The sequence below is a fragment of the Bombina bombina genome, chromosome 1, assembly GCF_027579735.1.
Source record: "Bombina bombina isolate aBomBom1 chromosome 1, aBomBom1.pri, whole genome shotgun sequence".
In the NCBI taxonomy this organism is placed as follows: Eukaryota; Metazoa; Chordata; class Amphibia; order Anura; family Bombinatoridae; genus Bombina; species Bombina bombina.
In genome coordinates, this window is record NC_069499.1 from 1,008,911,041 (window position 1) to 1,008,935,136 (window position 24,096).

Consider the following 24,096-nt stretch of genomic DNA (forward strand, 5'->3'; position numbering starts at 1 on the left):
AGTGTTTACACAGAAAAAAAATATGTAAAATAACTCTCAATGGATATTATGTCATTTTGTCTGACTCCTTGTGATGTTACTTCTGGTTGTTGGCACCACAGTTGCCATGATAACCCTCTGCAAGAAATGATTAAACATACAGATACAATTAAAACATTTAGATTCAATGATCAAATTTAGTATCACCATTTAGTTTACTCATATTGCATCACTATTGTGCAGTGCATCACTAAAATATATTGGTGAAAAACAACACATACCCCAGATTCCCTTTTTACAATGAAACCTGAGGAGAACCATATGTCATCAAACCATCCTAGTTTAATAAGCCTATCTTTAGGAAATTTCTAGAAGTGAATATTGTTGGTTTTATAATTATTATAAATAATAATAATAGTGACTTCCTTCTATTTAGTCAATTTCACTGTAATATATATATATATATTTTATAAAAAAATGCTATAATCCTGCAGCTCAGTAAGTGCCCTGTTGTCACACCAGAACGCTTCTGTATTTGGTGTTCTTTGAATATATACTCCTAGCTGCGCTGTAACTATACAATGCTATATAGTACATTTTTACCATAAAATGTAACCGGTTGTCTTTGTGTTAACATTTATCGTGTAACACAAAAGTAGCCGTTAGCAAATTGCTGTTGTTTTCATGGTTTTGAAAATATTAATGTTTTGATTTAAGTAGTTTTATTAGGGATATATAAATACACGCATATATAAACACGAAATACAGATATACAAATAAATGTAACCCAGATATTCCTGTTTGTATACACTTCATTCCTTCTGTTCTCTGGCTCTGCTGCATCAACTAGTGACGTCACCGAGCTCTGGTCCCCTCCTCCTCTAGAGTCCTCCTATTGGCAGAGCTGGGGATTACGAGTTCATTGCGGAGGTGGGACTGAGGTTCCGTGACGTAGCAGTCAGCTGTTTGAACCGTTCTAATGATTGAGCAGTGGGATGAAGCACAAATCGTCATAACACCGGCAGAGCCTGTCCTGTACACTACACTGTGCATCTACCTCAAGCTTTATCTGTACGGTGACCGCTGCAGAGGACGGTAAGTACTTATCTATCCCTTTATGAGTATATATATTTTTAAAGGTGTGTGTAAATATAAATATATATATATATATATATATATATATATATATATATATATATATATATATATATATACACACACACACAGAATATATACACACATTGCTTAATTTTGCCTTCCCTATAATTTACACTATTTTACTGGAATACTGATTGAGGGTGCATGAATTGTGCTACTATACCTATACAGTTAGTTCTATGCATGATCTCTTATGATAACACAAATCTGCTAGCATTAACCAATTCATTTTTTACTTACTATTAACAAGAAATGAAAATAGTTTTTAGTGATTGCAGGGTTATGTACATTATTGTAAAGGTATCACTGAGGAGATAAAGGGTTACATTAAACAGTTTTTTCAGGCCATCTTTAGAAATGTTAATCTGAGCACATCACAGATGAAAACATTGTACTGTCTTGATGTGTTGGTTGTTACATTGCTCCTAGTAAAGCAATGCAGAGGCCTTAGGACATTATCCCCTGTTGAGTAAAATAGTGTTTGTCTTGCTTTAATGGGTTTTATTATAAAATGGGCACTGCCCTTGGCAGATGCTACAGAAAAAAACTTTTTAGGGACAAGTGGACCTTAACCCGTGATGCAGTCTCAACTGGCAATGAATGGGTTAATGGACATTGCACATAACTGTAAATGATGTCCTGTGTATGACATGGCGTGCATGGCTCTGATGTCACTTGACAGTAATCAGTTGACCTCACAGGTAACAATAGAAGCCAGTCACGGGGGAGGGGAAGAAGAGAAAAGACCATCTGTGAGGAGTATTGTCCCATAAACAGTATGTACAGTGTGTGCATTCATATCTCTCATTGTTTCCCACCCAGCTCCTACCTTTTCATGATTCCATTTTTGTATCACTTGTCTCAAAAGCATCTTTTCTCTTATGTTTATGTTTACTTTACTTCTCCATTTATCACTGTTTTCATTTTGCTCTGATTTCCTTTTCTCTCTCTCCTCCCTCTCTCTCTCTTTCTGTATCTCTCCTGTTCTTCCTCTCTCTCTCTCTCTCTCCGCCTTCCCTGTTTCCTGATTGGGATTTTCCTCTGTGTTCTGTTCCTTGCTGCATTTTACAGCAAGCTGTACCAGTCAGTTGTTTCCATTCAGAACCTTGGAAATACAGTACTGTCAATGCTGACCCCTTATGGCAAGAGAGGAGTTAACAAATGCTTCTTGATTTTAAAACCCGGACAGCTTAAATGCTGAAGGGGTTAATGATGAGAGTATTTGTTAATGTCCCTGACTATCATGTCAAACAACCTTCCTCCCTGTCTGTCAATATGCAAATCTAATCCGGGTTTCTTAAATGGCAGGGATGCTGCGGTGGTGGGGGAGGGGGTGATGCCACCCGGATGAGAATTTAGCTTGAAATTTCTTTCCTTCTATGGAGGTCATCATTACTGTCAGGTATTTCCTCTATGAAACAGTGCCAAGTCTGAACTCTTCACAATCCTATCATTATATATTGTTTTTGTTTTAGCTGCAATCCTGACATCCTTGTGTTTCAATCTTAGATTGTTAGCTGGGATGACAAAACTGTCTTTCTATGCAGATTTTTCTTTATCCAGGTAGATGATAGAATCTGCCAGTCACATAATATTCACACTATATTGATTTATCACCATAAAGTTGTATTGGCAGTTGCTCTTCCTCCTTCCTGTGTGTGTGTGTATATCTCTCTCTCTCTCTCTCTCTCTGTCTCTGTCTCTCTCTCTGTCTCTCTGTCTCTCTCTCTTTCTCTCTGTCTCTCTTTCTCTTTCTCTCTTTCTCTTTTTCTTTTTCTCTCTCTCTCTCTTTTTCTCTCTCTCTCTCTTTTTCTTTTTCTCTCTCTCTCTCTTTTTCTCTCTCTCTCTCTTTTTCTCTCTTTCTCTCTCTCTTTTTCTCTCTCTCTCTCTTTTTCTCTCTCTCTCTCTTTTTCTCTCTCTCTCTCTTTTTCTCTCTCTCTCTCTTTTTCTCTCTCTCTTTCCCCAATCCCTCCCCCCCATAATCTTAAACTGACTGTGATGATACCAGAGTAAGGGCAACACTTAGTTTATTCTGTAGAATGGCTCCCAGTCAGTACTACAGTACCCCATCTTTAATTCACTTGCACTGTCCACCTCCTAAATACCAGGCAGTTCTGTGGATGAAGTGAGAACAGTCCACCCCCAGAATAACATTTCTGTCTCATGGGCTTTAAAAGTGATGTAGAGCTGAATCCTTCAAAGCAGAGTAAGCGCATTGTATGCACCCATGAGATTAATCAACATTTTATGATATAGCGTTTATTCTGAGTGTTGTTTAACTTTAACAAGTCCTAAAGGGAAGACGCTCCACATTTTTTCTATTATGATTTAAAGGGATATGAAACCCAAAATTATTGTTTCATGATTCAGCTAGAGATTACAATTTTAAACAACTTTCTAATTTACTTCTCTTGATATCCATTATTGAAAAGCATATCTAGATAGGCTCTGTAGCTGCCAATTGGTGGCTGCACAAATATGCCTCGTGTGATTGGCTCATTCATGTGCATTGCTATTTCATTAACAAAGGATATCTAAAGAATTAAGCAAATTAGAAAATAGAAGTTATAAAGTTGTTTGGAATTGTATTCTCTATCTATCTGAATCATGAAAGGAAAAAAAATGGGTTTCATGTCCCTTTAACATGATCATACAGTTTTAAAAAACTTTCCAATATACTTCTATTATAAAATTTGTTTAATTCTCTTGGTATCCTTTTGTTGCTGAACACATCAGATGAACCAATGTCTAAAGGCATATATGTGCAGCCACCAATCAGACCCTAGCTTCCAGTAGTACATTGCTGCTCTTGATCCTACATAGTATCCTTTGTTAAAAAACATTCCTAAGACAACAAAGCACTTAGATATTATTATATATTAGAAGGCAGTTTAAATTGCATGTTCTAGCTGAATTATCAACGTTTAATTTTAACTTTTTAATTGTCCCTTTCAGTCTCATGTTTTCAGATATATACCAAACCATTTTAAAGGACATAGAAAATGTGGTTTCATTTTTACTGATAAACCCCATCAAACTGAAATGTATATGACTTTTTTGGCTGTTTATGGGGAAAATGTAGTGCCATTTTAGGTTGAAACTGAGTGATATGTATGTGTATATATATATATATATATATATATATATATATATATATATATATATATGTGTATATGTGCTAGGATTATTCTAAGTGGATAATATCTCTGAAAACAAGTCACTTTCTAGTTTGTATTGCTTATTCATTTATGGTTTTTAGTGAGTCTGTGTTAGAAGCAAGTGCAAAATAGCCACCTTTAGCATTCTCGCCAGGACCTTTTTTTATGGGTGAACTACCTGAATGATTTTGCTGACCACCCGGCTAAAATTAAGCCATGATTAAGCTAAAATGAGCTAATATTAAAATTGTTCAATGTTTTATTGTGCAAATTATCATTTAATACATTTATGTTAAATTATGCAATTAATATTATGCTTTGGATAGCTGCAAATGTTACAATATAACAAAGTATTACACTGCCCCCACCTGGCTACTTCATAATGCCACCCAAAATGTTCTGTGTAGAACACTGCACCTACTGGTCTGATGCCCTTGCTAAAGGGAAGATAACATAGTAGTGCAATGGGCAATACCAACACATTTGTTGGTTGGTGTGTAATTATTGACAGCAGGTTATTGGGTACACTAAGCAATATTGTAGCACCCAAATTCTCAAAAGTGTCCACTGCTGTATATTTGAAAGGCAATCACGTTTTAGTTCTCCTATACTCTGCCCAGGAAGGGGAGATATGTAAGTGTGTGTGTGAGAGGTTGGGATTTAAATAAGAAAATCTGGGAAATGCATGATTTAGGCATATTAATCAAATGCATTGAGGAGAGAGGGTGTTTGGGGTTAGTGGCAGGGGGAGACAATAGAGGTGGGAATAATGGATTAATGCAGAATGAGATGGTCAGGATGTGTGTGGAAAGGAATGGTAGCTGGGGGAATTAGGGCAGGGTTAGGGCATTATGAGAAAGGCAGGGGAAAGTGTCAGATTCAGGGAAAGGAAGGAGAAAGGAGAGACACAATACAAAACAGGAAGAGAGAAGCAGGTGAATTGGCCATAAGGCAAAAGCAAATAAAGGTTGGGGTGTCATAGTGGCTGTGTGAGATGAGAGATTGCTGGGCCTAACTGATTAACTGTGTATTAACTAAAATATATCCCATGCATATGAAATATAGCATTATAAACATTAAAACATGTTTGTGTGGGGAAACGGTTCAGTTAAAGTGGTTTATTTTGCTTTAGAAACAGACAGGAAGTGCATGCATAGTATGTCTGATGGGCAGTGGCACACCCACTGGAATATTTGTTTTTACACAAAGGCATTTCTGAATGATATTCTTTATTGGAAAATAAACCTGATGTCCCTTTAGCCTGTGGAAAGGGGGTATGATAAACAAAAGGCAAATGGGAGAGAGGAAGGAAGAGGTAGGGAAGGAGGGCTCAAAGAGAGTGTGTGTAGAGGATGTCCAGTTTTTCTTAATCCCTTGCAGAGGATTGGAATTCATTGCTAGAATATATTATACATGTCAATTACTAGAAAAAACACACTAGATAGGAGTCTTGAAGTGCCTTTTCAATGTAAACAGATGGTTCACAAATAAGGCAAATACACAATAACTCAGATTATTGCATTTTATTTCCATTTTTCAATACTGAAGAAATCCTTCGTATTTACCTCATCTCTGCTCAGTGCTGCACAGTTGGTTGCTGCATTAGGATTCTAAAACCACATATGAAGGATTATTTTGCTGTGTGAGGCTCTGTGACGCGAGTTCCATTTGCATATGACATTGGATGTTAAGCGTTCCGTGCTTGTCCTCCCCTGAACCTGGAGAATGTGCTGAGAATAAACTCCCTGTTTGTGATCCGCTCGCTGGTATTCTAAATAAAGCTGTTTACAGTGCTGCTTTCCTGCTATACCAAAGCAATGTAAGCACACCAGGGGTTAATACAGTAAAGCCTCTGAACCCGGATTTAGAGAGTGTTAACATGTCTGAAAGCAAAAAATAATTGTTTCTCACACACACACATATGTATGTATGTATTCACACACACACACACATATGTATGTATGTATACACATACACACACACACACACACACACACATCTATCCACAAGTCTTTTACCAAGCACTCGCGTCTGTGATTAAATTGCCCAGGTGCGGTGCATAAATACACATATAAGCCCTTACTATGTCTAGTGGGTGAGACAGAGGTAGAGTTATGCCTAGAATCATATGACAGCATCTACTGACATGGACAGTACTAGGCCAGAAACTACATCTTACCTACTTTCGGAATGGACTAACCTTCTGCACTTATTCTAATCTGATCAAAAACAGGACTTGTTGAATCCTGTTTGTGGCAGCACCTTAACAATGTACCCTGACATCTGTTAAAGTGTCCTGTCTTTGGCAGGTGAGAACATAGTTCTTGTTCACCCAGCTGCTGGGCTCACTTAACCAGCCAGTGTGTATCTGACCTGGACACTCGTCTAGTGTAAGCATGGAATTGCTGCTGTGTTTGTTCTGGGCAATAAAAGGGTTAAATAATTGCTATAAGTGTGTTAAGCAACAAGGTTAGATCACTTTTGCCAGTGTGTCTCTAGTGTATTATCTGTGAAAGCAAGGGGTTAAAGGCATATGTTATGCTTATTTCAGATGATCAAGGAGTTAAACTACTGCTATTTGTTACACATACATCTAAAATTGTAATCACTTTTATAAAAGGATCTACACTCTGTGTGCACATCCTATAAAATGGGTGTGGCTAAGGCCTGTGTGGGCCAGTTGTGGCCCTCTACTTCTACAAGTCGAACACTGTGTCCGAATGAAACAAATTGGTAGGTTAATCTTATACGTAATATTGCTGCTATGGTAGCAAATGTACGCTGAGAAAAGTGTAGAAGAAAAAAAAGAGGAGATAAAAACATAGAATTTGACGATAGATAAGAACCAGAAAGGTCCATCAAGTCTAACAATATTACATGTAACTTTTTTTTTTCTTTCCCTAGGATAGCATTATGCATGTCCCAGGCATTTTTGAATTCCGTTAGACTCTGTGTTTACCACCTCAATTGGAAGTTTATTCCATGAATCCACCACCCTTTCTGTAAAAAAATTAAATATGCTTCCTTACATTTCTCCTGAATCTGCTACCCTCTATCTTAAGATTGTGACCCCTTGTTTTGGCATTTTATTTTTTGTGGAAAATGCTTTCAGCTTCCACTTCATATATTTGAAGGTTTTTATCATATCTCATCTTTCCCTTCTCTCCTCTAAACTATACATATTTAGGTCATAGAGTCTTTCGTTGTACGTCTTATATTTTAGACCGTGTACAATTTTTATTATTTTTTTTTTAGTTGCCCTCCTTTGGACAGTTTCTGGTTTATTTATATCTTTGTGACACAGTATTCTAGATGAGGCCTAACTTAAGATCTGTAAAGTGGCATAAGAACCTTGCTATTTCTGCTACCAGTACCTCTCCCAATGCAACAAAGTATTCAACTGGCCTTACTGACTGCACTGGCACTGCTGCATTGTGTAACAAATTTTAAATACTCTGAAATAATAATTACTAAGTCCTTTTCCTCCTTAGTTACAGTCAGTAATGTGCCATTGAGACTATAATTGGCCTTTGGTTTTTTGGATCCTATATGCATAATTTTGCTCTTTGTAATATTACATTTTAGATCCCCTTTATTTGCCCATTCCTCCAGTTTTTTTGTTGTTGTTTTTTTTATATATATTTAGTTCCTATTTATTTATTTATTTTTTAATAATTTTTTTATTGAGAGATATTTCAATTGACAGGTTCATGTAAACAAAGACTTACAGTTCTGTTACATAGTTCAACAGGTTATACAGTAGACATGGCATACAACCTAAAACCAAAAAAAAAAAGTAAATCCTATCCAATGAAACAAAATATCAGTATATAAATATACCATACACAGTATGGGTCACACTATAGGTTGTCTTAATACTACCTGTACAATAATAATAATAGATATATAAGAAATCTCTGTTTTTTTGTGTGTTTTTTTTACCTCCTGAATCTGGCAAGACCTCTCTTGGACCTTAAATACTTCTTGTATAAGACATGGGAGGTATAACTAAATAATAATAATAGGGCCACTTTTGGACCCCTGGTATATAATTCTGAACTATAAGATGCAACACTTTATTAGTAAACAAAGAAGGAACCATTAAATAGTTAAATTACCGATAGTATAAGTTCTTAATCTTATAAGTATATTTAGCTAAGAACTAGTTTAAAGGGACACTGAACCCAATTTTTTTCTTTTGTGATTCAGATAGAGCAACTTTCTAATTTACTCCTATTATCAAGTTTTCTTCATTCTCTTGGTATCTTTATTTGAAAAGCAAGAAAGTAAGTTTAAATGCTGGCCCATTTTTGGTGAAAAACCTAGGTTGTTCTTGCTGATTGGTGGATAAATTCACCCACCAATAAACAAGTGCTGTCCAGGTCTGAACCAAAAATTGGCTGGCTCCTTAGCTTAGATGCCTTCTTTTTCATATAAAGATAGCAAGAGAACGAAAACAAATTGATAATAGAAGTAAATTAGAAAGTTGCTTAAAATTGAATGCTCTATTTTAATCACGAAAGAAAAAATGTGGGTTCAGTATCCCTTTTAAGAGAAGTACCCATACAGCAATAGTATAAGGAGAACCACCACTCTCTCATGTTCCATCCTCCTAAATATATTGAGGAATTTTTAACATTTACTTATGGTTATGAGATGATGCAGCTGAAGAAGCATAATTCGCTAGCCTCATTATTTTTGTTTCCCTTTCTCCCCCCTTCTAAAAATCGGAGGGGTAGTAAATACATTAACCCACACAATGGTGTGCTTGGATGTATGATAAGTCCTGCCTCAAATATAGCTGAACCCTATGCACAAATATGATCTCCAAGGGTGTCCAAGTCAGCAGGACAACTCTAGGTACTCTAGCAGCCAATACCTTAACATCTTTTGAAAAATAAAACTTTAAATTCTCAAAATAAACTGTAGTATGAGTAAATGGCTCATTAAAAACCACTATTGTCCGTTTTATATCAGAACATTTGATCACGCGGGAGCCCATGAAAGTATAAGCTATGATGGTATCAAAAATATTGATCTTTTGTATATATTACTTGAGGGCTAACTCAAAAGTATGCAAATATGTTGACTAAGGGCTATTAATTCTCTCATTAATAAACAATATAGATAAGAAATGTTATTACAGTAGATACAGTCTGAATATTCTTAAAACAATCATCTTAATCCACCATTATTAGGCTAGAATTGGGGCGTATTTTACTATCATTGGCTGCAGCAGGTATTTTATTAATGAAAACCTTGTGATATCTACCCTAGCCTGTTGGGTTGGTACCCTCAGAATAACTTAGAAAGGGCTTATCTGTATACTAATAAAGACTATCTTAGAAGGGCAGTACATCTCTTAGTAGCAGCAGATGTATATACTCGGAGAGTGACATTATAGTGGGTCTTCTTTCACTCTTGAGTCTCCATGATGCTGATGACTAATAGACACTAATGTAAGGCTTAGGGTAAACGCGACCTACAAATACTAGTCATTTTAATGTATCAATATGCATGGCTATTATGAGTTAATAGTAGGCTACTATATCTTAATATCATTTGCGCAAGGTAAGTTCTAGTTTAGGTGAGAAACTAGAATATCTCCCACACCTGTAATCTATAACTACGGACCACAAGGGTGATGAGACTGCACTCTTGCTAGAAAGCAACCAGATACACAGGGATGAGGCAGTAGGAAAGAAATAGGGCCCATCCTACAGTCTCGGCCACTAACTGCCGGACAGGCTCCAGCCCATAATAAATAGATAGGCTATAATACCACCTCACCATGTCTTCAGCTGTTTAATGAACCATAGTATAAAGAATACTAACTATACAAGAGGCATCACACAGTGATAGTCTCACCTTCTAAAGCAGTATTACTATAAGAAACATCCTATTGAAATAACCTCACCTTTTAAAGTATAAGGAGGAAACAAATAGTCTAAAGCTAAGCCTTAAAGGGACACTGTACCCAAAAATTTTCTTTTGTAATTCAGAAAGAGCATGCAATTTTAAGCAACTTTCTAATTTACTCCTATTATCAATTTTTCTTCGTTCTCTTGCTATCATTATTTGAAAAAGAAGGCATCTAAGCTTTTTTTTTTGGTTTCAGTACTCTGGACAGCACTTTTTTATTGGTGGATGAATTTATCCACCAATCAGCAAGGACAACCCAGGTTGTTCACCAAAAATGGGCCGGCATCTAAACTTACATTCTTGCATTTCAAATAAAGATACCAAGAGAAAGAAGAAAATTTGATAATAGGAGTAAATTAGAAAGTTGCTTAAAATTTCATATTCAATCTGAATCATGAAAGAAAATTTTTGGGTACAATGTCCCTTTAATCCAGTCACAAGGTATCATATGTGCAGTAAATACAGCAAAATTAATGTTAAAGAAATTACATGTACACAATGATGAAAAGGTGTCTCATGAGATAACATAGTATGCTGTGTATAATTGCTGGTAGAGTTATACCAGGTTTAGGGGAAAAGTCAAAATGAAGAGTCTGCCAATGTCATATCACCAATGCTGGGCAGTAGTAGGTACCAACAACACTATTCAGCCAACCCCAACTTTAAAAGCATCCAGAACATTCCCAAAGCATGACACATGTTGTGTGTCCCATCCAGAGTAATGAAGGAACTATGAAATTGAGTCCCGGGAGAAGATACAGGCAGCCAGAAGGCAGAGCATTATAGAAATGTCGCAATAATTGACACCATTTTGGAAATCCAGGTGTCCAAGTCAAGTTGGGCTTTGAATTATATTAAGTCGCATCGTCCTCAGTATAATCATATGCAAAGCTAACTCTTGTGTCAGTTATGATGCTGCCTTCACCCATAGGGAATTTACGCCATTGAGAGCGGCCATGTGGTTGATAGCATCAGCCTCGATAAGCAACGTTATCCCATCAGTCGCAGTAGTACTTACGCAAGTTGAATATGACTCTTCGTTGTGTGTATTAGAAGGGGTGATCTCAAAAGCTGCTACCAGCAAATGTTCCAATTTTGAAAAATGTTCATCCAGTAGTTGCAGAATTTCCTTTTCCCACATGGTCAGCTCCATATTGATATCCTCCATAAAAATATTGCAATATTGGGTACTAAGCAGATGTCCTCTTAGTCGTACAATTATATACAAAAGAAAGTGTTGATTACCAGGGGGGGAAGGGGGTGTGCCGAGGCTGTAAGAGAGACCGCCGCCTCAGGCCCCGACGTTCCGGTCCTCAGCTCTAGGATCATAAATGCAGTAGATTCGACCACAGATGGATCTTTGCTGTAGATAACACCAGATCATAAGGTTTGTATTTGTGGTGTTGCTCTTTGCATATAATAACCGGCATATTATTAGTATCCACACAACAGCTTGAGAAATTGCATCCTTCCAGGATCATTGCCCGAACAGGCCTCCTGTTTTTTTTGTTTGTTTTAATACCACTGTTCATTTTATCAACCTTTCCTGGAACATCACCTATTACAAATTATTGTGTCATCAGCAAACAAGCAAACCTTCCCCTGAAACTCATTTCCAATATTACTAATGATTCTGAACATGTTTAACAAAACAGACCCAAGAACTGACCCTTGGGGAACACCACTAGTAACTGACCCCTCATTTCAATGTACTCCATTAATTGAAACCCTTGGCCTTCTATCCTTAAGACAGCATTTTACCAGATATGTTGCCACCCACAATTCATTTTTAGGTATAAAGTAACGGGCTGGTAGAAATGTTTTGTATACATTGAGTAGGTGTAGTAGTTAAGGTGTTGGCCTTGAAAACATGCTGATTGCAGGCTCAGTTCCATCCTATTGTCTTTTGTTGCTATGAAAGCAATAACTCAGACCTTCCTCTGTTTTATTGAACACCGGGTATCTGCAGTTTGGATTACACCCCAGGGATTTGTCTGCTGATGTGAATTATGCTTCCACCAAATCAGATTTCTCATGGCTCTGACACACCTAAGTTTTTATTCCCAGCATCTAAGTAATTCCCAACTGCTTTGGTGATCTCTGGAGCACATAAAGCCATAAGCAGCTACTTTCTAATAGGAATCTTCAATGCAGAAGTTCACACACATCCAGATATTTGTTTGTCTTTGTAGTTACTTGTTGTACAGTTAAACTGCTCTGTGTGAACACATACTGCCTCTTCAGACCTGGTATGGTCAGATTGTCCTGTTTTAAAGGGTTCGTTGACATCTTACCCCCCTCCCATAGTGCCTAGTGAATAAAATTGTTGCGTAACTGTGCATCAGTAGCCATTGACAGTTATAAATATGATTTGTCCTACCCAGTCTGTTCATTGGATCTACCCAATGCTTTTAATATGTTGTATGACACATACATATCCTCGTATTCGTATTTTCAACCTTCCTCTATGTTATATGGAATACAATGATCTGCCTGCTGCAAAAAGCTTATATCAAGAGCTGAGACTGCTTATATCAAGAGCTGAGACTGATCGATTAACACCTTCATGACACCATAAGTGGGCCCCAGCAAACACTTAAGGAAAGTGCTTATAGTTTCTTGGTGTAACACTAAATATTAACAATGTGCAAGTTTGCTGCAGTGCTGTATAAATTCCGACACATGGGGTGCCAGAAGGTACAGAAATAGAAACAACATATTCAGGCTGTTGAAACGTTAGTGAGAATGGAATAACCAACAAAATTATTTCTCCAGGCAGAGATGTAACTATAGGGGTCTCAGAGGTCGGTCTCAATTAAGGGGTCTTCACCACTCAAAGGGCTCACCACTTAAAGGGACATGAAACCTATTTTCTTTTCTTTTTTCTTTCATTACAATTTTAAAGAACTTTCCAATTTACTTCTGTTTTTAATTTGCTTCATTCTGTTTTTATCCTTGGTTGAAAAGCATATCTAGATAGGCTTAGGAGCTAGCTGCTGATTGGTGGCTGAACTTGTATGCCCATTTTTATTAGCTTACAAATGTGTGCAGCTAGCTCCCAGGAGTGCATTGCTTCTTCTTCAATAACAGATACAAAGAGAATGAAGCAAAATTGTAAATTGGAACTTGTTTAAAAATATATAATCTATCTGAATCAAAAAAGAGAAAAGTTTTGGGTTTCATATCCCTTTTAAGGAACGTGTATATCTTTTCCTTTTAAAATATTGTGGCAAGGTTTTCACAATGGCTGCCACAGTGTTGCTGTGCATTAAAACCTGCCACCATATTTGTACAGTAAGGCTGTGCAAGAGCATATCCTCTGGCGCAGACTATCCATGAGGGAAGCAGGCCCTCTTTTTTTTTTTTTTTTTTTCCTGTATGGCGGCTGCTGGAAATAAACAACCTAAAAAGGGTGCCATTAAAATGGGAGGCCCCACCACAGCCCTGGGGCCCAGTGAGGTCTTGATACGCCACTGCCTCCATGTCTTTACTCAAGCACCTTTTTCCCATAATATTTTATAAAATTTGGGGTCTCTTTAAGCAGTGTTAATTTTGTTGACTAAAATGACAATAAAACTAAAGAAATTCTGATGACTAAAATACGACTAAAACTAAAATGGCATTTTAGTCAAAAGATTATGACTAAAACTAAATCAAAATTTGCTGACAAAATTAACACTTTATGCAAGGTGTTATAATCAATCCATATCTAATTACTGCTCTTTTGTATAAAAAAAAGCAAGGCTATCTTCTTGTTTATTTTACGAAAACACAATTTATGCTTACCTGATAAATTTATTTCTCTTGTGGTGTATCCAGTCCACGGATCATCCATTACTTGTGGGATATTCTCATTCCCAACAGGAAGTTGCAAGAGGACACCCACAGCAAAGCTGTAATATAGCTCCTCCCCTAACTGTCATAGCCAGTCATTCGACAAAAACAAGCCGAGAAAGGAGGAACCATAGGGTGTAGTGGTTACTGTAGTTTAAATTTAAATATTACCTGCCTTAAAATGACAGGGCGGGCCGTGGACTGGATACACCACAAGAGAAATAAATTTATCAGGTAAGCATAAATTGTGTTTTCTCTTGTAAGGTGTATCCAGTCCACGGATCATCCATTACTTGTGGGATACCAATACCAAAGCTAAAGTACACGGATGAAGGGAGGGACAAGGCAGGAACTTAAATGGAAGGAACCACTGCCTGTAAAACCTCTCCCCCAAATATAGCCTCCGAAGAAGCAAAAGTATCAAATTTGTAAAATTTTGAAAAAGTATGAAGCGAAGACCAAGTCGCCGCCTTGCAAATCTGTTCAACAGAAGCCTCATTTTTAAAGGCCCAAGTGGAAGCCACAGCTCTAGTGGAATGAGCTGTAATCCATTCAGGAGGCTGCTGTCCAGCAGTCTCATAGGCTAAGCGGATTAAGCTTCTTAGCCAAAAAGAAAAAGAGGTTGCCAAAGCCTTTTGACCTCTCCTCTGTCCAGAGTAGACAACAAACAAAGCAGATGTTTGACGAAAATCTTTAGTAGCTTGTAAGTAAAACTTTAAAGCACAGACCACGTCCAGATTGTGTAACACAAGGATGGAACCACAATCTCTTGATTGATATTCTTGTTAGATACCACCTTAGGTAAGAACCCAGGTTTGGTACGAAGGACTACCTTATCCGTTTGAAAAATCAGATAAGGAGAATCACATTGTAAGGCAGATAGCTCAGAGACTCTACGAGCCGAGGAAATAGCTACCAAAAAAAAAGAACTTTCCAAGATAAAAGTTTGATATCTATGGAATGAAGAGGTTCAAACGGAACTCCTTGAAGAACCTTAAGAACCAAGTTTAAGCTCCATGGTGGAGCAACAGGTTTAAACACAGGCTTGATTCTAACTAAAGCCTGACAAAATGCCTGAACGTCTGGAACATCTGCCAGACGCTAGTGCAAAAGAATAGACAGAGCAAAAATCTGTCCCTTTAAGAAACTAGCTGACAATCCTTTTTCCAAACCTTCTTGGAGAAAAGATAAAATCCTAGGAATCCTGACCTTACTCCATGAGTAACCCTTGGATTCACACCAATAAAGATATCTTCGCCATACCTTATGGTAAATTTTCCTGGTGACAGGCTTTCGTGCCTGTATTAAGGTATCAATAACTGACTCGGAGAATCCACGCTTTTATAAAATCAAGCATTCAATCTCCAGGCAGTCAGCCTCAGAGAAATTAGATTTGGATGGTTGAAAGGACCCTGAAGTAGAAGGTCCTGTCTCAGAGTCAGAGACCATGGTGGAAAGGATGACATGTCCACTAGATCTGCATACCAGGTCCTGCGTGGCCACGCAGGTGCTATCAGAATCACCGATGCTCTCTCCTGCTTGATCTTGGCAATCAGTCGAGGGAGCAGAGGAAACGGTGGAAACACATAAGCCAGGTTGAAAAACCAGGGCGCTGCTAGAGTATCTATCAGTGTCGCCTTGGGATCCCTGGACCTGGATCCGTAACACGGAAGCTTGGCGTTCTGGCGAGACGCCATGAGATCCAGTTCTGGTTTGCCCCAACGGAGAATCAGTTGTGCAAATACCTCCGGATGGAGTTCCCACTCTCCCGGATGAAAAGTCTGACGACTTAGAAAATCCGCCTCCCAGTGCTCTACACCTGGGATATGTATAGCTGATAGGTGGCAAGAGTGAATCTCTGCCCAGTGAATTATTTTTGAAACTTCTAACATCTCTAGGGAACTTCTTGTTCCCCCTCGATGGTTGATGTAAGCTACAGTCGTGATGTTGACCGACTGAAATCTGATGTACCTCAGAGTTGCTAACTGAGGCCAAGCCTGAAGACCATTGAATATCGCTCTCAGTTCCAGAATATTTATTGGAAGGAGTGTCTCCTCCTGAGTCCACGATCCCTGAGCCTTCAGGGAGTTCCAGACTGCACCCCAACCTAGAAGGCTGGCATTTGTTGTTACAATAGTCCAATCTGGCCTGCGAAGGTCATACCTTTGGACAGATGGACCCGAGATAGCCACCAGGGAAGAGGATCCCTGGTCTCTTGGTCCAGATTCAGTTGAGGGGCCAAATCTGTGTAATCCCCGCTCCACTGACTGAGCCTGCATAGTTGCAGCGGTCTGAGATGTAAGCGTGCAAACGGCACTATGTCCATTGCCGCTACCATTAAGCCGATTACTTCCATACCCTGAGCCACCAAAGGGCGCGGAATGGAATGAAGAACCCAACAGGAATTTAGAAGCTTTGATAACCTGGACTCCGTCAAGGTAAATTTTCATTTCTACAGAATCTATCAGAGTCCCTAGAAAGGAAACTCTTGTGAGTGGGGATAGAGAACACTTTTCCTCGTTCACTTTCCACCCATGCAACCTCAGAAATGCCAGTACTACGTCCGTATGAGACTTGGGAATTTGGAAGTTTGACGCCTGTATCAGAATGTCGTCTAAATAAGGGGCTACTGCTATGCCCCGCGGCCTTAGGACCGCCAAAAGCGACCCTAGAACCTTTGTAAAGATTCTTGGGGCTGTAGCTAATCCAAAGGGAAGAGCTACAACTGGTAATGTCTGTCTTGAAAGGCAAATGAGAAACCGATGATGATCTTTGTGTATCGGAATGTGAAGATAAGCATCCTTTAGATCCACTGTAGTCATATATTGACCCTCCTGGATCAGTGGTAGGATGGTACGAATAGTTTCCATCTTGAACGACGGAACTTTGAGGAATTTGTTTAAGATCTTTAGATCCAAAATCGGTCTGAAGGTTCCCTCTTTTTTGGGAACCACAAACAGATTTGAGTAAAAACCCTGTTCCTGTTCCTCCTTTGGAACTGGATGGATCACTCCCATAACTAGGAGGTCTCGTACACAGTGTAAGAATGCCTCACTCTTTATCTGGTTTGCAGATAATTGTGAAAGGTGAAATCTCCCTTTTGGGGGGGAAGCTTTGAAGTCCAGAAGATATCCCTGGGATATAATTTCCAACGCCCAGGGATCCTGAACATCTCTTGCCCACGCCTGGGCGAAGAGTGAAAGTCTGCCCCCTACTAGATCCGTTACCGTGTAGGGGGTCGTTCCTTCATGCTGTCTTAGAGGCAGCAGCAGGCTTTTTGACCTGCTTACCTTTTTTCCAGGTCTGGTTTGGTCTCCAGACCGTCTTGGATTGAGCAAAAGTTCCCTCTTGTTTATTATTAGAGGAAGTTGATGCCGCACCTGCCTTGAAGTTTTGAAAGGCACGAAAATTAGACCGTTTGGCCCTAGAATTGGACCTGTCCTGAGGAAGGGCACAACCTTTTCCTCCCATGATATCAGCAATAATCTCCTTCAAACCAGGCCCGAATAGGGTCTGCCCCTTGAAGGGAATGTTAAGTAGCTTAGATTTTAAAGTCACGTCAGCTGACCATGATTTAAGCCATAGCGCTCTGCGCGCCTGTATAGCAAAACCAGAATTCTTAGCCGTTAGTTTATTCAAATGAACAATGGCATCAGAAATAAAATAATTGGCTAGCTTAAGTGCTCTAAGTTTGCCAAGTATGTCATCCAATGGAGTCTTTACCTGTAAAGCCTCTTCCAGAGACTCAAACCAGTACGCCGCAGCAGCAGTGACAGGGGCAATGCATGCAATGGGCTGTAGGATAAAACCTTGTTGAATAAATATTTTCTTAAGGTAACCTAATTTTTTATCCATTGGCTCTAAAAAAGCACAACTGTCCTCGACAGGGATAGTAGTACGCTTTGCTAGAGTAGAAACTGCTCCCTCCACCTTAGGGACTGTCTGCCATAAGTCCCGTGTGGTGGCGTCTATTGGAAAACATTTTTCTAAAAATAGGAGGGGAAGAGAACGGCACACCTGGTCTATCCCATTCCTTATTAATAATTTCTGTAAACCTTCTAGGTATTGGAAAAACATCAGTACACACCGGCACTGCAAAGCATTTATCCAGTCTACAAAATTTCTCTGGCACTGCAATGGTATCACAGTCATTCAGAGCAGCTAAAACCTCCCTAAGTAACACGCGGAGGTGTTCAAGCTTAAATTTAAATGTAGAAATATTAGAATCAGGTATCTTTCCTGAGTCATTAACATCACCCACTGACTGAAGCTCTCCTTCCTCAGCTTCTGCATATTGTGAGGCAGTATCAGACATGGTTCTTAAAGCGTCAGTATGCTCTGCATTTTGTCTCACCCCAGAGCTATCTCGCTAACCTCTAAGTTTAGGTAGTCTGGCTAATACCGCTGACAGTGTATTATCCATGACTGCCGCCATGTCTTGTAAAGTAAACGCTATGGACGCCCTAGATGTACTTGGCGCCATTTGAGCGTGAATCCCTTGGGCGGGAGTCAAAGGGTCTGACACGTGGGGAGAGTTAGTCGGCATAACTTTCCCCTCGTCAGATTCCTCTGGTGATAATTTTTTTAAAAACAGAATATGATCTTTATTGCATAAAATGAAATCAGTACATTTGGTACACATTCTAAGAGGGGGTTCCACCATGGCTTTTAAACATAATGAACAAGGAGTTTCTTCTATGTCAGACATGTTTATACAGGCTAGCAATGAGACTAGCAAGCTTGGAAAACACTTTAAATCAAGTTAACAAGCAAATATAAAAAAACGATACTGTGCCTTTAAGAGAAACAAATTTTGTCCGAATTTGAAAAACAGTGAAAAAATGCAGTAAATCAAACGAAATTTTTACAGTGTATGTAATAGGCTAGCAGAGCATTGCATCCACTTGCAAATGGATGATTAACCCCTTAGTTCAAAAAACGGATCAAAAAAACGAAATAGACGGGTTTTTTTTTTTGGTTTTTTTTAACAGTCACAACCAACTGCCACAGCAAGCTGTGGTCCTACCTTCCCCAATAAACGACTTTGGAAAGCCTTTGAGCCCTTTAGAGATGTCCTATAGCATACAGGGGACTCCTGAGGGAAGCTGGATGTCACAGTTTGTAATTTTAACTGCACCAACTGTAACTTTTATACTATAACAGTGGAAAGCCTCAGTAAAACTTTTTCTAGTAAAAATTTAAGCCAGCCATGTGGAAAAAACTAGGCCCCAATAAAGTTTTATCACCAATGCATATATAAAAACGATTAAACATGCCAGCAAACGTTTATATTGCAATATCATAAGGGTATTACCCCTGGGAGTAAGCATGATACCAGTCGTTATTAAATCACTGTATTCAGGCTTAACTTACATTAATCCGGTATCAGCAGCATTTTCTAGTGTTTTCCATCTCTAGAAAAAATTATAACTGCACATACCTGATAGCAGAATAAACTGCACGCCATTCTCTCGCTGAAGTTACCTCATCTGTGTAATCCCCTCAGACATATGTGAGAATAGCAATGGATCTTAGTTACAACCTGCTAAGATCATAGAAACCTCAGGCAGATTCTTCTTCTATTTACTGCCTGAGATAAAATGGCACAACCGGTACTATTTAAAAATAACAAACTTTTGATTGAAGAAAATAAACTAACTATATTTAACCACTCTCTCCTACAACATCCTAGCTTGTTGAGAGTTGCAAGAGAATGACTGGGTATGACAGTTAGGGGAGGAGCTATATTACAGCTTTGCTGTGGGTGTCCTCTTGCAACTTCCTGTTGGGAATGAGAATATCCCACAAGTAATGGATGATCCGTGGACTGGATACACCTTACAAGAGAAACTTGGTTTTATTTAATTTTAAGATAAAGGCATGTTATACCACAACAGTTAAATCTGTATTGCATGTTCAAACCTTAATATAATAAATAAAACCAGGTTAATAAATTATTTTTAATAAACCTTTACTCCAGAAGTATATAATGAGTTTGGAAGTTCTAAAGCAGTGTTAATTTTGTTGCCGAAATATTTTCGAATCTGTGAACAATCAATTGATTATTCCTATAGAAATAAGAATAACCCACGAGTATGGGTTTGTTATGCTGTGCCTGTGCTAGCTGCAGAAAGTTTTTGTTGTGTTGAGTTACTTGTTTTAATTATTAACAGAGAACTGTTCAAGTTTTTATATTAGGTAATATGTGCAATAGCAATAGAGCCGATATAGTTTACAGTTGTTTTATATTTTAAAGTTGCACTTCAGGGGCCCCATTACATATTCGGCGACGCCGGTTTTTGTGCGGTTATAAATGCGGCACATATATTTCACGCGTCGCCCGCAATTTTTACTCCCATAGGCTAACATGGGACTGCGTCGCAAATCGGTATCCAATATCCAGCGCAAGGACTTTTGTGGCAAAAATGGAGAAATCTTACTCCATTTTTACCTCGCCATAAAAGGCAGCCGTAGCAGGCCTTGCGCTGAGTATGGGAGCACCGTAACTCCCGAAAATGCCTGCAAAAATAAACTAACATCTAATGCATGCGCAATGTTTATCTACCTGTCAACCGCAATCCCCCACCACAATAACTAAAAGTGTTTTAACCCCTATATCCACCATCAAACTCACACAACAAGTAATAACTAAATTATTAACCCCTAAATCCGCCAACTCCAACATCGCAAACTACCTATTAAAACTATTAACCCCTAAACCGCCAAAACCCACAATGCAATAAACCCATTAAAACTATTAACCTCTAAACCACCAAAGCCCACAACGCAATAAACCTAACCCCTAACCTAACACCCCCTAAATGAACCCAAATTACCTAATTTACAAAATACTAAAGTTACTATTAAATTAAAAAACCTAACACTACACTACACTACAATACAAATAAACTAAGTATAAATTAAAGGGACAGTCTAATCAAAATTCTGGAGTAGACTGTCCCTTTAAGCTACAATTACAGAAAATAAAAAAGAAAATTACCAAAACCTACATTCATCATTCACATCTAACCCCACAAACACAGATACTCCAGCTCCACAGGCACAAAACACACCAGCTGAGATGAGGCTCCCCCTGACCCAGAGACATGAAATAGCCTTGATAGCTTTTGTTGAATATTCGTTGACACTTAGCTTACTATCTTGTATCGCAGTACCATAGTATATAGGTCTATCTGATGAACAGCGGAGGGCAGATAGGTATGAAGTCTGAAGACCAGGAGACACAGGTTTATGTATTTCCGATGGATATTAAAGAACTAGGACAACATTATTCATATGTGGCATGAGTTAAACTTAGAACACTAAATTTGTTAGTAGCTTAGGATGTTTAATTTGTTATGGAACACTGTAAATAGGCAACAGCTTTGACTATGTAAAGTGTCTGATTGAATGCCTGATATACATTGTGAAATGGTGAAAATATAATAAATAAAATAAAACCCCTTAAACCCTAAGTCTAAGCCCCAGGTTGCTACTCACCGTTCCTGAAGTCCGGCGGAGAAGGTCCTGTCCCAGGCGGTGAAGTCTTCTTCCAAGCGACTACCTCTTCTCTTCTTTCTTCTTCCTGGAACATCCTTCACGGAGCTGAAGACCACGGAGCTGAAGACCGGCGACCCTGGAACTGAAGACCGGCGACCGCAGAGCCATGGAGCATGGAGGATCCTCTTCGAACGATCTTCGCCGCACACTGGATAGAGAATTCAAGGGACGCAATTAAAAATGGCGTCCCTTGAATTCCTATTGGCTGATTTGATTCTTCAAATTCAAATCAGCCAATAGGATGAAAGCTACTCAAATCCTATTGGCAGTTCAAATCAGCCAATAGGATGAGAGCTGCTGATTTGAATAGCCAATAGAATTTCAGTAGCTTTCATCCTATTGGCTGATTTGAATTTTGAAGAATCAAATCAGCCAATAGGAATTCAAGAGAAGCCATTTTTAATTCTCTATCCAGTGTGTGGCGAAGATCGTACAAAGAGGATCCTCCATGCTCCGCGGTCGCCGGTCTTCAGTTTCAGGGTCGCCGGTTTCAGCTTGCGGTCTTCAGTCTTCAGCTCCGCTCCGCAAAGGATGTTCCAGGAAGAAGACAGAAGAGGTCGCCGCTTGGAAGAAGACTTCACCTCCTGGGACAGGACCTTCTCCGCCGGACTTCAGGAACGGTGAGTAGCAACCTGGGGCTTAGATTTAGGATTTTTAAAGGGGTTTTTGGGGGGATTTATTTTATTTTGATAGGGTGGGCAGTAAAAGAGCTGAATGCCCTTTTTAAGGACAATGCCCAACAAATGCCCTTTTCAGGGCAATGGGTAGTTTAGGGTTTTTAGTGTTAGGTTATTTTATTTGGGGGGGGTTTGGTGGGTGGGGGGGGTTTTACTGTTGGGGGGGGTGTATTTTCTTGTAAAAGAGCTGATTATCTGGGGCAATGCCCTGCAAAAAGCCCTTTTAAGGGCTACTGGTAGTTTATTAGAGTAGGGGGTGTTTTTATTTTGGGGGGCTTTTATTTTCATAGGGATTATGTATAATTTTTTAAAATTTGGTAATTTTTATTTTTTATTTTCTGTAATTGTATCTTAAAGGGACAGTCTACTCCTGAATTTTGATTAGACTGTCCCTTTTAATTTATACTTTTTTTTATTTGTATTTTTAAAGTAGTGTTAGTTTTTTTTAATTTAATAGTAACTTTAGTATTTTGTAAATTAGGTTATTTGGGTTCATTTAGGGGGTGTTAGGTTAGGGGTTAGGTTTATTGCGTTGTGGGCTTTGGCAGATTAGGGGTTAATACTTTAATAGGTTTATTGCGTTGTAGACTTTGGTGGTTTAGGGGTTAATAGTTTTAATTGGGTTTATTGCGTTGTGGGTTAATGGCGGATTAGGGGTTAATAGTTTAGTTATTACTTGCGGTGTGGGTTTGATGGCGGATTTAGGGGTGAATAATTTAGTTATGACTTGCGGTGTGGGTTTGATGGCAGATATAGGGGTTAATAGTTTAATTAGGCTTATTGCGTTGTGGGGGGTTGTCGGTCTAGGGGTTAATACATTTATTATTAGTAGTGAGTGGGTGGGGGATTGCGGATATAGGGGTTTTTACGTGTCAGGCTTATTTTTGGGAGGCGTGTTAGACTTTTACGGGAGATTTGTTACTTTCTTTACTTTTCTTAGGCGCCGGCAGTTTCTAAAGTTCCGTAAGTCACTGGCGACTCCAGAAATTTGTATTTACACTCCTTTCTGGACATCGCTAGTTTATCAGACTTACGGCACTTTATGAGCTGCCGGCGGGGTATATGTAATACCCCGATGTGCAAAGTGAAATTACGGGCGGCGCAGATTGCAGTGCTTGCGCTGAAGCCTGTGTTGTATTTGTAATTGCGCCCCTGGTTTTATTTAAGTTTAATAAAGACGTTATATATCACAACAGCTAAATCTGTGTCTGTATTGCGTGTTTCAACCTTAATACCATAAATAATAAAAGGTGTTTACTCCTGGAGTATATAATGAGTTTGGAAATTATAGAGAAATGCTTAAATAATTTGAGATTAGATTTTAGTTGACTTAAATCTACTGGAGATATTAGTCGACTAAATCTAGACTAAAACTAAAACGATTCAGGTGACTAAAATACAACTAAAACTAAAATGACATTTTAGGCAAAAGATTAAAACTAAGGGGTCAATTTATGTAAGTATATAGCGGATCATGTCCGCTGCACATCGATAAATGCCGACAGCATACGCTCTCAGCATTTATCATTGCACCAGCAGTTCTTGTGAACTGCTGGTGCAATGCTGCCCCCTGCAGATTCACGGCCAATCGTCCGCTAGCAGGGGGTGTCAATCAACTCGATCGTATTTGATTGTGTTAATTTCTGTCTGCCGCCTCAGAGCAGACGGATAAGTTATGGAGCAGCGGTCTTTAAACCGCTGCTTCATAACTTCTGTTTCCGGCGAGCCTAGAAGCTCGGTGGAAACGCGGGCATCAAGCTCCGTGCGGAGCTTGATAAATTGACACCTAAGACTAATCGAAATATGCC

The 24,096-nt window shown here is 38.9% G+C and overlaps 1 protein-coding gene across 1 annotated transcript in view; it reads left to right on the forward strand.

Annotated features, from left to right (window-relative positions):
* Positions 1–917: 917 nt before the first annotated feature.
* Positions 918–24,096, forward strand: part of TP53INP2 (tumor protein p53 inducible nuclear protein 2) — a 48,502-nt gene continuing 25,323 nt past the window's right edge. Inside the window, exon 1 of the mRNA XM_053713493.1 lies at positions 918–1,074. The gene's annotated coding sequence lies outside the window, so the exon portion shown is untranslated. The remainder of the gene's footprint in view (positions 1,075–24,096) is intronic.